The sequence below is a fragment of the Phyllobates terribilis genome, unplaced genomic scaffold, assembly GCF_046119375.1.
Source record: "Phyllobates terribilis strain yellow unplaced genomic scaffold, ASM4611937v1 Scaffold_9__5_contigs__length_417890890, whole genome shotgun sequence".
Classification (NCBI taxonomy): Eukaryota; Metazoa; Chordata; class Amphibia; order Anura; family Dendrobatidae; genus Phyllobates; species Phyllobates terribilis.
In genome coordinates, this window is record NW_027362769.1 from 319,846,914 (window position 1) to 319,864,867 (window position 17,954).

A 17,954-nucleotide genomic window follows, 5' to 3' on the forward strand; every position below is an offset into this window, starting at 1 on the left:
AATGTCATAAATGTGCTCCGACAGTCTTTTTCTTACACTGCGGCTTGTAGATCCCACATATTGTTTTCCGCATATCGTGCAAAAAATGATATAAACCCAGTGGTCAGTAGCACAGTTCATGAAAGTCTTAAGATGAAATACTTGACCCTCATTACTTATGACAGACTTGTTATTATTTATCATGAATTTGCATAAACCACATGACTTCTACCCGCATCTAAATGAGCCCTTAGTGGACTCATTTAAAAAATGGTTGTAAATTTGTTCCAAAAAAATCCCTGACAATAGGAAATGTAATCTCCCTGAGTGAACCCAGAGAAAATACAGGCAAAATAGGTCGTACATGGTTGTCCACTCAGTATCAGCAGATTCTTGACAATAATGTTCAAGAATCAGTGACAAAGTTGAAGTTACGCAGGGGATGGATCTTTCAGCAAGACAATGATCCAAAACACCGCTCCAAATCTACTCAGGCATTCATGCAGAGGAACAATTACAATGTTCTGGAATGGCCATCCCTGTCCCCAGACCTGAATATCATTGAACATCTGTGGGATCATTTGAAGAGGGCTGTCCATGCTTGGCGACCATCAAACTTAACTGAACTGGAATTGTTTTGTAAAGAGGAATGGTCAAAAATACCTTCATCCAGGATCCAGGAAATCATTAGAAGCTACAGGAAGCGACTAGAGGCTGTTATTTTTGCAAAAGGAGGATCTACTAAATATTAATGTCACTTTTCTGGTGAGGTGCCCATACTTATGCACCTGTCAAATTTTGTTTGAATGCAGATTGCACATTTTCTGTTAGTACAATAAACCTCATTTCAAGGCAGAAACATTACTGTGTCCAACAGTTATTACATATATCAAACTTAAATAGCTGTTGCAAAAACACCAATTTTTATAAAACATTAATAGGGGTGCCCAAACTTTTTCATATAACTGTATATATGTTCATTCTAATATCAAAAAATATACCATTCTAGTACACAGAATGGTGTTAGAATGTAATGTTGAACAACTACCCACTCTCCTAACTTAATTGGGGTGCGGTGTCAATCCTAATCAATTCAACCAAGTCAAGGAAAGGGAAAAAAAAAAAAAAACACGACATCTTAAGAGTAACCAGTCTATAAAGATTGTCTTTCCTTAAAGTCCTTACAAGTGCATATTATACCTGATGAAGGCCGTTGCTGGCAGAAACGCGTTGTTTGTTCTTAATATAGTGTCCGAATAAATCTGATTTTGAGAAAAATAATTCATCTGTAACGATCCTTATCCTCTGGAAGCGCTGAAAAAGGGAAATCTTCTCTCCACTACAATATCCAACATGCAAGCCTTATACCAGGGCTGACATACTTCCCGCATTTGTGCTGCAGACCAGAGGATTGCAAAGAGCTGATCCACTATACGGATCATTTGAGTGAAAATACAAGACATCTAAAGGGTGAGTGCAAAAAACAAATATTGTTGTGGCAAATGCACATATTCATCTACACTTAGACTCTGCACCCCTTGTCTCCCCTTTTATTCTTTTTTTATATCAATGGAATTTATGGAAGACCTCCTCTTGGCAGTAAGAAGAACGATGGAAGTGGAAGAAGAGAAGCCCTCTAGATCAGTCCAGGAAGAGATGTTCGGTGGTCTCCGCTCAAAGAAAAAGATGGTGTTCCCGATACATATAAACATTCAGGATCTAATCCTGGACGAATGGGAAAATCCTGAAAGACGACTGAATACACCAGCGGAATTGAAAGACAGGTTTCCCGTAGATGAAGAAACCTCAAAAGGTTGGACGGAGATACCTAAGGTCGATATTCAGGTGACAAGAGTCGCTAAAAAGACAGTATTGCCATTCGAAGACTCATCGCAACTAAAGGATCCTCTGGACCGCAAGATGGACAGCCTTCTCAGAAAATCCTGGGAAACATCAGCAGTCCTTCTGGACACAAACAGTCTCCACGTGTGTTGCACGGTCCATGTCAAGATGGCTCAACCAGCACATCCAGAGAGGAGATACAAGCTTCCCTACCTTTACTGCAGAAAGCCACTGACTTCCTGGCGGATGCTTCAGCGGAATCTGTGAGGGTTACGCCAGGGCAGCAGTCCTATCGAACTCCACAAGGCGAGCACTATGGCTGAAATCGTGGAGCGGTGACGTGGCTTCTAAAACAAAACTTTGTTCCATTCCCTTCAGGGGAGAATATATGTTTGGCCAGGCCCTTGACCCTCTCCTGGAGAAGGCGACTGATAAAAAGAAATCCCTGCCTGAACCCAGACACTACAAGAAGACCCCCTTTCGCCCCCCTCGGGAACAGAATCCCCAGTACAGGGGGAACGGCAAGTCTGGTCGGTGGAGCTACCCCAAAGGGGGGAAAGATAGGAATATTTTTTTCCCAAAAGGACAGCGACAACAGAAGCGGTGACGCCAGAGCAGTGGGGGGACAAATCATGAAATACCTTCCCCAGTGGCAAAAGATCTGCTCCAATCAATGGGTCTTGAAGGTAATTCAAGAAGGGGTAAAGATCGAATTCTCCTCATATCCTCCAAGAAAAGTAAGGATAACTCGTCTAACCTCCCCGAGATTAAGAACCGCAATGATGTCAGGCCTAAAAGACATACTATCCTTGGGGGCTATTTCACCAGTCCCAAAAACAGAAAGACACACAGGCCACTATTCACGCCTGTTTATGATAAAGAAACCAAACGGCACCTACAGAATAATAATAAATCTGAAACCCTTAAACCAATACATCATCTACCGAAGATTCAAAATGGAGTCCATCAGATCAGCAGTTCCCTTGATAGGACAAGGATATGTGATGGCAACCATCGACTTACAGGACGCATACTATCACGGTTTGCGGTGGTTCAAGAGGATCAAACGCTGCATTTTCAATTCAATGTATTGCCGTTCGGGATATCCTCAGCACCAAGAATATTCACCAAAATTATGTCAGAGGTAGTGGCTTCAATCAGAAAAGAAAAGATCTGCATCATTCCCTACCTTGACGACTTCTTACTAGTATATCCCTCGGTGGAATCACTCCAGGAAGATCTGCAGAGAAGAATCCTAATCCTGACCACCCTAGGGTGGTTGATAAATCATCAAAAGTCAGACCTGGTCCCTGCCACAGAAAAAACATTTCTGGGTGTTCTACTAGACTCCGCCAGACAAACCTCCTTCCTAACGAAAGACAAACAGATACTTTTGAGATCCAAGATATCGAATCTGAAGGCCCTGAACAGAGTGTCCCTAAGGTCTGCCATGTCAACCCTCAGCTCCATGACAGCCTACATCCAATCCATAGCCTGGGCTCAGGCTCACACCAGGGTGTTGCAAACCCATATTCTTGCACAGTGGGACGGATCCCCAGACTCCCTAAACAGGATGATCATGATCCCTCATTATGTGAAGACATCCCTATCATGGTGGCTCAGCCCAAAAAACCTAGGAACAGGGGTTCCATGATCTCAGTTCCCTCTGATAACAGTCACGGTAGACGCCAGTGACCAGCCCAGGGGATGGAATGTGACGCCCAGCTGCACTTGGTATCACAGATCCTGGAAGAGTGCATTGATGGATTCCTCCACAAGAGGCCCCCATAAACATTCACACATCTCCACCTTTCACCTCAGACCACCAGAGGGAGCCTGTTAGGGATATAAATAGGGAAGGTGGAGCCAGGCAGTTCAGTCTGGAGTGCACAGAGAGTGATTCAGCAGTTCCTCTGGAGAGTTCAGCAAGTACAGGTCTGAATACAGAGTCGAGCTCAGGTCAGTTGTAGCTCAGAATAGTGAGCTTTAGGTGTGCCGGCGTCATAAGATGGGTGAAGCGCGGCAAGCTGCCGTTAGTGTGTATAGCCTAGTGAGGGCCCGAGTTGGCCGAAGGCGAGGGGAGAGTTAGTACCAAGGGGGCAGAGGAGCTTAACTAGCTCACCCCGAAGAAGTTACCGGACACCGGGTCCAAGCTTACCGGGATCTCTATGACCCAGTAAGGCATAACCGGAATCCCTGGAGAACTACAGGTCCCAGGATCGCTGAAGTACTGATACGTAACAGAGCCAGGAGACACATAGGCCCCGTAAGGCTTTCTTACCCGTAGAGATGGCAGAACTCCTTGAACAACTCAGCCTCAAAGGCCGAGCCTTGGTCTGTCAGCACCTGCTTAGGATAACCATGGGGTCTGCAGAAATACGCTTGGAACGTCTTTGCTGCTGTCTCTGCCGTCAGGTCTTTGACGGGGGCGACCACCAGGAAACGCGAGTAGTGATCCACCATGGTCAGAGCATAAAAGTACCCTGACCTGCAGGGGGACAGCTTGACATGGTCCAGGGCCACGATCTCCAGGGGTCGAGTCGTCTTGATGGGTTGCAGGGGTGCCTTCTGGCTGCTGTAGTCTTTTCTTCTAAGGCCACAGGGTGCACAGTCCCGGCACCACCTCTCAATTGAGCTGCGCATTCCTACCCAGTAGAATCGACACTTCAGCAGGGTCTCTAACTTTTTCCAGCCAAAGTGCCCTGCGTGATCGTGGTAGGCCTCCAACACTATTTGGATGTCTGTCTTGGGGACCATTATCTGCCATACCATCTCATGGGTTTTTGGATTGACGTACCTCCGGCACAGCTTCTCACGGTAGATAAACAGCCGGCTTCTCTCGTTCCACAGCTGCTTTGCTTGCAGAGATGTGTCTTTTTCCAGGGAAGAACCTTCTTGGGTTATCAGTTCCTTGATGTGTCTGACAACCGTGTCACTGTCCTGGGTCTCTTTCCAGCTGTGGTGAGGCAGAGGGTTTAACGTCTTTCCACGCTGCCTTCTAGAAGCTCGTTGCTCGTGGATCATCCCATTCCGGTGAAAGGCAGGTAGCTCAATCTCTTCCAGGTCATCCACTTCTTCTTCTGTGTCTGACTGGCGAGGCATCCTGGACAGGGCATCGGCGTTGGCGTTCTTGCGGCCCGCCCGGTATTTAATTGTAAATTTATAATTTGACATCCGAGCCATCCATCGTTGTTCCAGTGCTCCTAGCTTAGCTGTTTCAAGATGGGTCAAGGGGTTGTTATCAGTGAAGGCAGTGAACTTACTGGAGGCTATATAGTGCTTGAACCTTTCAGTGATGGTCCAGACCGGGGTCAGGAACTCCACCTTAAAGCTGCTATAGTTCTCTGGGTTCCTCTCGGTCGGGCGGAGCTTCCTGCTTGTGTATGCGATCACTTTCTCTTGGCAAATCTGCTTCTGACTTAAGACAGCTCCCAGTCCTTCGTTGCTGGCATCTGTATACAGCAGGAACAGTTGGCTGTAGTCAGGGTAGGCTAGGATCTCATCGCCTGTCAGTATCTCCTCAATTTCCTGAAATGACTCTGCTTGCTCCTTACCCCAGTGGAATGGGGGATTTCTGCCTTTGGGGGACTGCCATACCAGGAGGTCTTGCAGAGGAGCTGTTTCTTGATGTAGTCTTTTACAAACCTCCGGTAGTATCCTACTAGTCTCAAGAACTGACGCACCTCTTTGAGATTCTTCGGCTCCGGCCACTTCTGGATGGCAGTGACCTTCTCCGGGTCTGGTGCTACCTCTTCCGGACTAACGATGTGCCCCAGGTACTGTACCTTTCTCTTGAGCAGGTGGCACTTTGAGGGCTTCAACTTCATCCCGTACCAGGACAGCGACTCAAATACCTCTGCCAGGTGTTTCAAGTAGTCTTCGTGTGTTCTGGAGTACACTATCACGTCATCCAGGTATAGTAACACAGTCTCAAAGTTGCGGTGCCCCAGGCAGCACTCCATCAATCTCTGGAACGTTCCGGGGGAATTAAGAGTCCAAACGGTATACTGTTGAACTCGCAGAGTCCCATCGGGGTTGTAAAGGCCATCTTCTCCCGATCCTCCTCAGCCACAGCTAATTGCCAGTACCAACTAGTGAGGTCAAGGGTGGAAAACTAATTTGCAGACTTTAAGGCAGCTAGAGACTCCTCTATGCGTGGTAAAGGGTATGCATCTTTATGTGTAATGAGATTTACTTGTCGGTAATCTACACACATTCTCATGCTCCCGTCCTTTTTCCTAACTAGAACTAGGGGAGCTACCCAGGGGCACCCTCCCATTGCGTACATCTACCACTCCCCTGGCGGTTAAGAGCGTGGGTCTGTGCTCGGAGCAAAGGGGTTCTACTACTGCCTGATAGCTCTGTCCTCTAAGACCTATAGCAGCTCTACACCAGATAAGCATTTCATTCATTGGGGGGATGACAATGGGTATGGGATCCGTCACCCACACATTACCGATTTCACCGTCTGTGAACCTTACTTGCTGTTGTTACATCAGGACTCGGATCTCCTTCTGCAGCGCCCTCCTCTGTCTTGGTCTGGCAGTGTCAGCTATCTGTTGGAGCAAGAACACAACTTCTCCCAAACAGTTACCAACATTGTTAGTGCCAAGTACCATATACGGATTGGTGTCATCAGGATTAGTCTCCAACTACAATTAGCCCCTGGTCCTTCAGCTCCACTCTCCCCACCTTTACAGTCACATTCTTAACCCCGATTAGGTTAAGGGGGAGTCCATTTGAGGCATAAACAGAAAGATTTGGAGCTGGCGGACGTAGATCGTCCATGGACCAGAACCTCTTGTAGAGGACATCAGGCATGATGGTTACCTGAGATCCTGTGTCCGACAAACCTGTTGTACCAGTCTGCTGAGCCTGGGGAATTTACTCCTGGGTGTCGGCCCTCGGACCCAGGGTTTTCTCATTTAAAGGACAATTCTGGGCGGTGTGTCCGGTCTTGCGGTAGCAGGTAGGGTCCTTTTGTGAACAGCGCTGGTCACTGGTCCTCGTAGAGGGTGGTGTTGGTCACCTCCTTCGCATCCAGGGGACATCCTCAGGGCTATCGGCTAACAGGATTTTCCCTCCTTCCTCGGGCTCCGTCCGCAGCTGCAGAGCACTCAGCACAGTGGTCAGGGTTTTGCTCAGCTGGCGCACCTCAGAGCGCAGACTGTCCAGCTCTCTAGGGGACGTTGCTGGAACCTTAGCTTCAGCAGCCACTGGGGAAAAGGTGGGTGTAGCAGGCACTGGGGTAGCCCCACCCTGGTAACATTGGATGGCATTTGTCTCCAGGGGCTGCAGTCCTTTTATAGCCATGCCCTTGAGATTGTCAAAGGTGGCATCTGGATGATCCAGGGACCACCAACGCACAGTCTCCTCTGGAGACCACAGTCCCCGGCCAAACTGGTCCTTTAGCATTTTGTTTTCATTTTCGATGCTGGTCGGACTAACCTGTTTCAGGGCCCGCAGGGCCCCTTGTAAACGCCAGGCGTAGTCCCGAACATTGTCCTCCGACTGTTGGGAACAATTGTAGAACCTCATCCGGAGGTCCGCCTCAGTAAGATCCTCAAAAACAGTCTGTAGCTTTTTAAAGATTGTGGACACTGACTCCTGGTCTGCGGCCGACCATGTTTCCACTTCCCGTTCCGCAGCACCAGTCAGTTGTCCTAATACAACAGCGGCCCTCTGCTTGCCTGTCATAGAGTACATGTTCAAAATGCCGCATATCTTCCATTTGAATCCAGACAGGGTATCTGGTTTGCCGTTGTACTGGGGGAGCCACTTTGCTCCAGGAATGTACGGTAGAGTTATGGGAATGACAGGACTTACAGGCGCTGCTGGTGAAGCGGCCGCCTTGGCCTGCTCAGCATCGGGCGCGGGTTGAACATCAGGGCCGTTGACCGGTATTCCGGCGTTGTGCTGTTCGTCAGACATTCTGGCGCCCCCCTAGCTAACCGTGGTCTACCTTCTAGTTTTTCTTCCGGTAGGCCGCAGCTCCGCAGGTGACGGTCGTCTTCTGGACCTTGCGTTGCTTGCGTCCTACGTCAGAGCGTTCAGAGACGCTCCTTACAGGACCTGGCGCTTCTTGGTTTGACGTCGAGGCGTGGGGCGTGTCCGGGGCTTCGCGCTCTTTTGCAGGTACGCCCCTCAGTTTCCCGCGGTTACACCCTTCTTCTCGCTCGGCGACCCAACAATGGCGGCAATCTTCACCACAGTCAAATATGCAGTTCACTTCAACAAAGGCGCACAGTACCCGGTGGCAACGGGCATAACACTCCGTCGTTGCAGCGTGCACGCGATCCTGTTCATGACGCCAGAAGAGATGACCAGCCCAGGGAATGGGGATGACTCGGTACCCGGGCCTTTGCCTTGGGGATGTCGCGGTGGTCGGCTCCCGGGCCCGTACCCTGGGGTCACTCTTTGAAAGGGTGGATATTTATTAATTTTATAAGAGTTCATGATGCCACCTGTGGTTTCTGGTGAGAATCACCAGTGCTGCGCAGTCCACTGAGGCCGGTGATAAGGCAGCTTGATGGTATAGCTCCCCACAGGTGGAGCTAGGCCTCAGGGCAGCGTACAGAAAGGAGAAGCGGGACAGGCGAGACCCAGCCGGGTCAGAGCAAGAACAGGGACAGACACGATAGTCACTTCAGTACCTTTTACTGATGGAAATTCAGGCACATCCCGGAGCACTGTAGGGTGAAGGGTGAATATCAGGATCCTCCCCAATGAGCAGGTGTAGGGCCTCCTGTCTCTTGCCTCTGCGTACTAAGTTTCTGACCTGTCTGGAGCTAGGCCTAACTTTGTCTCTGTCCTGCGCTGGCTGACGTAGTGGTTGGGCCTTCTCTTGGAGTGCACGCTCCCGGCTTACGGGGCCTATGTGTCTCCTGGCTCTGTTACGAATCAGCACTTTTGCGATCCTGGGACCTGTAGTTCTCCAGGGATTCCGGTTATGCCTAACTGGGTCGTAGAGATCCCGGTAAGCTCGGACCCGGTGTCCGGTAACAGCTTCGGGGGAGCTAGTTAAGCTCCTCTGCCCCCTATGTACTAACTCTCCACTCACCTTTGGCCAACTCGGGCCCTCACTAGGCTATACACATTAATGGCAGCTTGCCGCGCTTCACCGATCTTATGGCGCCGGCACACCTAAAGCTCACTATTCTGATCTACATCTGACCTGAGCTCGACTCTGTATTCAGACCTGTACTTGCTGAACTCTCCAGAGGAACTGCTGAATCACTCTCTGTGCACTCCAGACTGAACTGCCTGGCTCCACCTTCCCTATTTATATCCGTAACGGGCTCCCTCTGGTGGTCTGAGGTGGAAGGTGCAGATGTGTGAATGTTTATGGGGGCCTCTTGTGGAGGAATCAATCAATGCACTCTTCCAGGATCTGTGATACCAAGTGCAGCTGGGCGTCACACCAGCAAGACAGGATGGGGAGCCGTCGTGGCTCAAACCCCCTTCCAAGGGGTCTGGACAGAAGAGACCAGCAGGAGATCCTCCAACTTCCACGAGTTAAAGGCGGTGGAGGAGGCACTCAAAATGTCGGCTCCAATCATTACGGGCAAACACGTAAAAGTCTATTCAGACAACATGACTACCGTAGCTCACCTGTCCCATCAAGGGAGTACAAGGTACGAGAATCTAAAAAGTATCTCGGCAAGAATATTCTTCTGGGCAGAAGGACATCTTCGTTCCTTATCAGGTCTGCACATAAAAGGCTCAGACAACATCCAGGCCGATTTTCTGAGCAGAAGGAATATCCATCCGTGGGGATGGGAGCTGGACTCAGACATTTTTCACATGCTGACCAGACAATGGGGTCGTCCGGAGGTGGACCTCTTTGCAAGACGCAAGAACACCAAAAATACTTCTCCCTAGATCCAGACAACGTATGCCTGGGGATAGATGCATTCTCTCACCCGTGGCGTTTCCATCTGGCTTACGCTTTTCCCCCAATTCCATTGCTAGCCAAGACCTTACAGAAAGTAAGGACCGAGGAGGTCAAGATAATTTTGACAGCCCCGCTTTGGCCCAAAAGGAGCTGGTTCTGTGCACTAAACAGTTTAAGCATAGAGGGACCCCTCATTCTGCCAGCAATCAAGAACCCCTGTCCATCAGGGTCCAATACTCCATCCAGATCCAGAGAACCTCCATCTAGCGGCCTGTCTTCTGAGTTCACAATCCTGAAGGCCAAAGGACTCTCAGAAAGAGTAATTCACACCCTACAAAAAAGTAGGAAACAAATCACAAACTCCATATACAGCAAGATATGGAAGACCTTCCTAACATGGTATAAACCAAATATACCAGATCTTCGGCATCCTGACATGACCCAGATCTTGGATTTTCTACAAGAAGGGCTGGAGAAGGACCTTAGACCTAGCATCCTCAAGGTTCAGATCGCAGCACTGAGTATTTATTTCGACAAGAGCCTAGCCGAACCCCGATGGGTAAAAAGGTTCATGACAGCAGCTAATCGCCTGCGCCCCAGAATAATTAACCACGTTCCCTCCTGGGATCTTAATATCGTCCTTAAAGGTCTGACACTACCACCGTTTGAACCTTTGGCCTCAATAGAGCTGGATAAATTAGCCTGGAAAACAATATTTCTAGTAGCGATTACCACTGCCAGGAGAGTGGGAGAAATCCAAGCCTTCTCAGTGAATGACCCATATCTGAGAATCCTGGATGATAGGATTATTCTACAACTGGACACATCTTTCTTGCCAAAGGTAGTCTCAGACTTTCATAGGTCTCAAGAGATAATTCTTCCTTCCTTCTGTCAAGACCCAAAAAATAAAAGGGAAGAAGAATACCATACTTTGGACGTAAGGAGGGTTGTTCTTCACTACCTCCAAAAAACAGAAGCCTCGAGGAAGGATCAGAACCTCTTTATTCAGCCATTTGGTCAGAACAGAGGGAAGAAGGTCTCAAAGGTTACCATCGCCACTTGGATCAAGAAAGCAATTATAGAATCATATCAGATCCAAGATCTCTCACCACCAGAGAAGCTGAAAGCACACTCTACTAGAGCCATGTCTGTCTACTGGACAGAGAAGGCTAGCGCTTCCCTCGAGCAGATATGTAGAGCAGCTACATGGTCCTCGGTTCATACCTTCACCAAGCATTACAAACTTAATTTAATGTCCATTAAAGACTTGGCCTTTCGGCGGAAAGTGCTTCAGGCCATTGTCCCTCCCTAAACATGAGTCTTTGGTACTTCTCCTATGGTGCTGTCGTGGGAGGTTATTGGAGAAAATAGAATTAGACTTACTGGTAATTTGGTTTCTAATAACCCACCACGACAGCACTGGTAATTCCCTCCCAGGCTTGGTTAGCCAATCATTTAATTTGAATAAATATAATTTGAAGCATCCATACTTGTGTGGTCCTTTATAAAAACACTGGAGGGAGGATGAGGGAGGGGCTATTTCACCTCTTTGTGTTTCCTGTCCCTATTAGGGAGGGGTGACATCCTCCTTTGGTGCTGTCGTGGTGGGTTATTAGAAACCGAATTACCGGTAAGTCTAATTCTATTTTTTTCACAAATAAACACAAGTTATATCGAAGAAATTTTACCACTATCATGAAGTACAATATGTCATGAAAAAACAATCTCAGCATCAGGGGGATCCGTTGAAGCGTTCCAGAGTAATTACCTCATAAAGTGACAGTGGTCAGAATTGTAAAAATTGGCCTGGTCATTAACGTGCAAACCACCCTCGGCGGTAAAGGGGTTAAAGTGTATCCATCGTTTTAATTTTTATTTCATAAATGAATAGTTTACATGAAAATAAGAAACTTTGTAATATATCTTATCAAAGAAATTTGCTTCTTTATTTGCTAAAATTGATCAGTCATCATCAAGTCTCAATTCTGAGGTTTTAAATTTGTATTCAGTGAACACAGACTTTCCCATTACTGAGATAGGAGATGGCAGCTGCTACTGATAAGGGGGAAAAGCTGTCTCAAGCTCCTCCCTCTTCCTGCCCACATAGAATTGTATCAGTAGCAGCTGCCATCTCCTATCTCAGTAATGGGAAAGTGTCTTCACTGAATACAGATTTTACCTCAGAATTTCATAATGAATGATACATTTTGGCAGAGAATGAAGAAAATTATAAAGTTGTTTAATTTCATGTGTACTATTGATTCATGAAATAACAATTAAAATGAGGGTTACTCTTTAAGATAATCGGGAGCCTTAAAGGTCATATGCTGGAGATGTCGGCTTCACTGCTGATGCCAGTACCTTAGACACATGAATGATGTAGGAAAGTCTGCAGGAAGTAAGCGGAGACCAGTGCGGACTACTGGAGCAATAGTGATGGAGCCAAGGGTGGAACAAAGAGGAGAGAATAGGGATTTTGAATTGAACACCTTTCCTGCTGTTTCCTGAGTTTTTGGAAAACCATTTTAAGCTATGTGCACACGGCTTCTCTTAGATTTCGGCACCGCCACCGAGATTTTCCAGACAAAGCCGCTTCAGGAAGACCTCGACGGTTGTTTTCCTGAGGTGTCCTTTCCAGCGGCTTTGCAGCTTTTTCACTTTATACTGGTAACTATAGAGAGCAGGCGGCTTCCTAGCGAAAACGCTCAAAGAATGAACCTGTTCCTTATTTTAACCACTTCAGTTTCCGAATCCTAAAGTGGTTAAAAGACATAAGACAGAAGATGTGCACAGCCATGTTGCTTTGACATTGCTGTGCATTATGTTCATATTATGGGGTGCTTTATCTGGCAGATTCCAGGCTTGGGGTAAGTTCACACACAGTATTTTGATGTGGATTTTTTTATGTGCATTTATTGAGTGGCCATACCCACTCCCAGTTGAGTTCTGACCACCGTTCAAAAACTTGGCAAAGTGGTCCTAGATGGGAGAAAAAACCCACAAAATTTTAAGCAATTTTACACTAGAAAACGAACGTAAACTGCTGGATGAATCGGCCCCTTCGTTTTCTGAAGCAGTCAAAAAACTCAGTGTGAACATCCCCTAAATGTGGTTTTTGGAGCAGAATCCACTTCAGAATATTGTGGGAACATACCCTAATGGTTTCTTTTAACTTTCTGTTCCAGGAATGTTTCCAGTTGACCAATCCGAATACAGCAATTTGAAGAGTGCGCTGGAAAAGCTGACCTTGGACTATTCAAGTGTGTCTGTTAGTTGGGACAGTGTAGCGTCGGCGTCCCTGCCTCCTGCTAGGCAGGGACGCTGTTCCCCTCACCTCTCCGCTCCGTGCCCGGCGTCTTCCTCCCTCTCTGCTGGCAGCGCGCGGTGCTTCCCGGCCACGGTGCTTACAGCGCGCGCTCCCCCTCTCTTAAAGGGGCCGCGCGCGCCGTCCTAAAGAGTCCCCGGCCAATGGCCGGAGGACTTCACCATATATAAGGCACCTCCTCCAAAATGGAGGTGCCCGAGCAATGTTGTAGCACAGTTCATCACTCTGCTTCAGCCCCCAGGTCCCGTTTCCAGTTACCTGCCAGTTACCTGCCAGTTACCTGCCAGTTTCCTGTCTGATACCTGCCTGACTCTTGTCTACCTGCTGCTATTCCTGCGGTCCGACAGTCTGCCTACCAGCCCTGCCAGTCTGTCTATGGATCCGTCTGCCCGCTCACCTGGGAGCGCACATCTGCTACCTGCCTGCTAGCCTACCTGGAGGCTCCGCCGTCACGTGCTGTGACCACCTGCCTGTCCAGAGACTCTTTCCCGCTCACCTGGGAGCGCTCACCTGCTACCTGCCTGCTAGCCTACCTGGAGGCTCCGCCGTCACGTGCTGTGACCACCTGCCTGTCCAGAGACTCTTGCTCGCTCACCTGGGAGCGTCCACCTGCTACCAGTCTGCTAGCCTACCTGGAGGCTCTGCCGTCACTTGCCGTGACCACCCGCCTGTCAAGAGACTGTCCCGGTCACTTGCTGTGATCCCTGCCCGTTAACCCAGAGACTGTCCCGGTCACTTGCCGTGACCACCTGCCCGTTTACCCAGAGACTGTCCCGGTCACTTGCCGTGACCACCTGCCCGTTTACCCAGAGACTGTCCCGGTCACTTGCCGTGACCACCTGCCCGTTTACCCAGAGACTGTCCCTGTCACTTGCTGTGACTACCTGCCCGTCTTCCCTGGGCGCCACCCGCTTCCTTACAAGGACCGCCCCCTTGTATAGTTGCTCAGAGGTTCCGCCTCCCAGACCCGTTACAGTTTGCTCAGGCCATGGAACCCGGTGGCACCCAAGCTCCCTCGCTCTCGGACCTATGTCATGAACTGTCCCGTCAGAGGTCCCAACAGGAGTCCATCCTGGGTCACCTGCGGAATGTCAACTCTCGCCTGGACACTCTGACTGCTCCACCAGCAACCACCGCTAGTGTCATGACTCGCAACCCGGCAGCACCGCTGCCTACCAATACCATGGTATCCTGCCCCAGACCCCGGCTTTCTGCACCTCCTCGCTTCGGAGGCGACCCCGCTCAAGCTCGGGGCTTCATAAACCAGTGCACCCTGCACTTTGAACTCCTGTCCCACCAGTTTATCTCCGACCGGGCCAAAGTTGCCTTCATCATGTCCCATCTCACGGGGGAGGCACTGGCTTGGCTAAATCCTCTATGGGAGAGAGGAGACCCCCAGGTGTCCGACCTGCCAGCCTTTCTCACGGCTTTCCAGAAAGTCTTCGACGAACCCGGACGGAAGACCTCATCCGCATCGCCTCTGCTACGCCTCCGCCAAGGAAATCTCACCGTGGGCCAATATGCCATACGGTTCCGTACCCTTGCTTCAGAGCTGGCCTGGGATAACGACGCTCTGGTGTCTGTCTTCTGGGAGGGTCTGTCCGGCCGTATTAAAGATTAACTCGCCGGTCGGGACATTCCTACCACTCTCGACGACTTAATACCACTTGCCACCCGGATTGACATCAGGTTCCAGGAGCGCGCCAAAGAGGTCACCCGTTAGAGGAGGTTTCCACATCTAGCCCCCACCTTCCAGAAACCCGTCATTCCCTCCGTTACTCCCCCGGCACACTCACCTGAGCCTATGCAGGTCGACCTGACCAAGATGGTCAAAACCCGTCAAGACTCTCGCCGTGCCGAGGGGAGCTGCTTCTACTGTGGCAGTAAGGAGCACCGGATCCGTTCCTGCCCTGAGACGTCGGGAAACGCCTGTGTCTAGGGTCGCTCAGGGAGGTCGCCCTAGACAAAAGTAAACCCTCTCCATCCCTGATGCTGTCAGTCTCTATCACCTGCGGAGAGAACCGCTATTTCGAACTGGCTTAACTTGACTCAGGAGCTGCTGGTAATCTCATCTCTTAATCCCTGGTAGAGAAGTACCGCATTCCCACCAAACCTCTGGCTGTACCTTTATCTGTCGCCGCCGTGGATGGGGGCCTTTTACCACATCCCATCCAACTCATCACCGAATCCATAACTCTGCAGGTGGGAATGCTGCATTCTGAGAGCATCTCCTTTCATGTTCTGCCTGGACTCTCTCACGCACTCTTGCTGGGCCTACCTTGGCTCCAGAAACATGCACCCGTGCTTGACTGGCAGACCGGAGAAGTCCTTCGCTGGGGACAGGACTGCCATAAGACTTGTCTAGTTCCCGTTCATCCTGCTCGTCCTTCTCCTACCCCAGTCAATCTACCCGGTCTACCGGTTCCCTATTGGTCTTATGCGGATGTCTTCAATAAAAAAGAAGCAGAGACATTACCCCCTCATAGACCATACGACTGTCCAATCGACCTGATACCCGGCTCTACTCCTCCCCATGGGCGTATCTACCCTTTGTCCGCAGCAGAGACCCGGTCCATGTCTGAATATATTGAGGAGAATCTTGCCCGGGGATTTATCCGGAAATCTACCTCCCCGGCGGGAGCAGGCTTCTTCTTCGTCAAAAAGAAGGACGGCTCACTCCGTCCATGTATAGATTATAGTGGCCTTAAACAGATTACAGTGAAGAATAAATACCCCCTCCCGCTCATTCCTGAATTATTTGACCGCCTGAGGGGGGCTAGAATCTTCACCAAACTGGATCTCCGTGGGGCGTATAACCTGGTCCGTATCCGTCAGGGGGATGAGTGGAAGACGGCATTCAACACCCGGGATGGCCACTATGAGTACCTTGTAATACCCTTCGGTCTCTGTAACGCTCCTGCCGTCTTTCAAGAGTTGGTCAATGACTCCTGCTAGGCAGGGACGCTGTTCCCCTCACCTCTCCGCTCCGTGCCCGGCGTCTTCCTCCCGCTCTGCTGGCAGCGCTCGCTGCTTCCCGGCCACGGTGCTTAGGGCGCGCTCTCCCCCTCTCTTAAATGGGCCGCGCGCGCCGTCCTAAAGAGTCCCCGGCCAGTGGCCGGAGGACTTCACCATATATAAGGCACCTCCTCCAAAATGGAGGTGCCCGAGCAATGTTGTAGCACAGTTCATCACTCTGCTTCAGCCCTCAGGTCCTGTTTCCAGTTACCTGCCAGTTACCTGCCAGTTACCTGCCAGTTTCCTGTCTGATACCTGCCTGACTCTTGTCTACCTGCTGCTATTCCTGCAGTCCGACAGTCTGCCTACCAGCCCTGCCAGTCTGTCTATGGATCCGTCTGCCCGCTCACCTGGGAGCGCACATCTGCTACCTGCCTGCTAGCCTACCTGGAGGCTCCGCCGTCACGTGCTGTGACCACCTGCCTGTCCAGAGACTCTTTCCCGCTCACCTGGGAGCGCTCACCTGCTACCTGCCTGCTAGCCTACCTGGAGGCTCCGCCGTCACGTGCTGTGACCACCTGCCTGTCCAGAGACTCTTGCTCGCTCACCTGGGAGCGTCCACCTGCTACCAGCCTGCTAGCCTACCTGGAGGCTCTGCCGTCACTTGCCGTGACCACCCGCCTGTCAAGAGACTGTCCCGGTCACTTGCTGTGATCCCTGCCCGTTAACCCAGAGACTGTCCCGGTCACTTGCCGTGACCACCTGCCCGTTTACCCAGAGACTGTCCCGGTCACTTGCCGTGACCACCTGCCCGTTTACCCAGAGACTGTCCCTGTCACTTGCTGTGACTACCTGCCCGTCTTCCCTGGGCGCCACCCGCTTCCTTACAAGGACCGCCCCCTTGTATAGTTGCTCAGAGGTTCCGCCTCCCAGACCCGTTACAGACAGCAGTGCAGCTCTGGGTGCTGGCTGGAGGTGCGTCTTCTACTGCCATTATCTGACTTATTTTATATCACTATATATTTTATTTCAGTCATTTCCTATACTTATGATGAAAATATACCATGCAGGCATTAATGTGTCCTACAGTGATCATAAGGGCACAGTTATCACCTACTGGGCGATTAATTGAGCATTAGATAGACATTTCAATAACTTTAATTTCTGAAAAGGGGTCATTTGTGAAAGTTTAATTATTGATTTAGTGTGTAAGGCTGTAAAAAAACATCTTCAGCTCAGAAAATTCTTCTGTAACAATGATCAGGAGGAAAGCAAAAAAACGTTACAAGATAAAGGCCAATTTTTGGCAGAACAAACCACTGGCTCAACAGTTCATCTTGGTAATGTGTTAACCACTTGTATATTACACTCACGAATGGTATCTAGTCCCCTAGTAAATTCAGCATTGTATCACGCAGAGAGTTGCACAGTCTCACACTCTTACAGTAAAGAATCCTGGTCTTGGCCCTTTTGTTATAGATACGGTACTGAATATACTACACTAGGTCACTCCTTAGCATTTCTTTTTAACTAATAATTTAATAATAATTAATAATTTTAACTCATAATTAATTGTATTACTCTTTCCTTGTATTGCAGTCCACCTATTCCATCTTTACTTTAATTTCCCACCTTGTACGTGCTAGACCTCGGCTTTGTCTTTTTTGCACACTGGTGGCTAAATCTGTGCACCATGTTCCATATGGAGTCTGACTAGAGAAAATGTATTTTTCATTGTTAAATCACATCTGTCACTTCTCGGCCCAAACCTCCAGCTTATCCAGATATGTTTGTGACATATTATCCTGCAATTCCATAGCCAGGATTGTTATCGGTACAGTATTGTGTAGATCTGAATCCTCATATCCTCATCAATACACATGTACATGTACACATGAGCCTTCTGGACTTCCCATAGAGAAGTCAGAAATGGTTTATTACCACCTCTGCCTTCCTGAT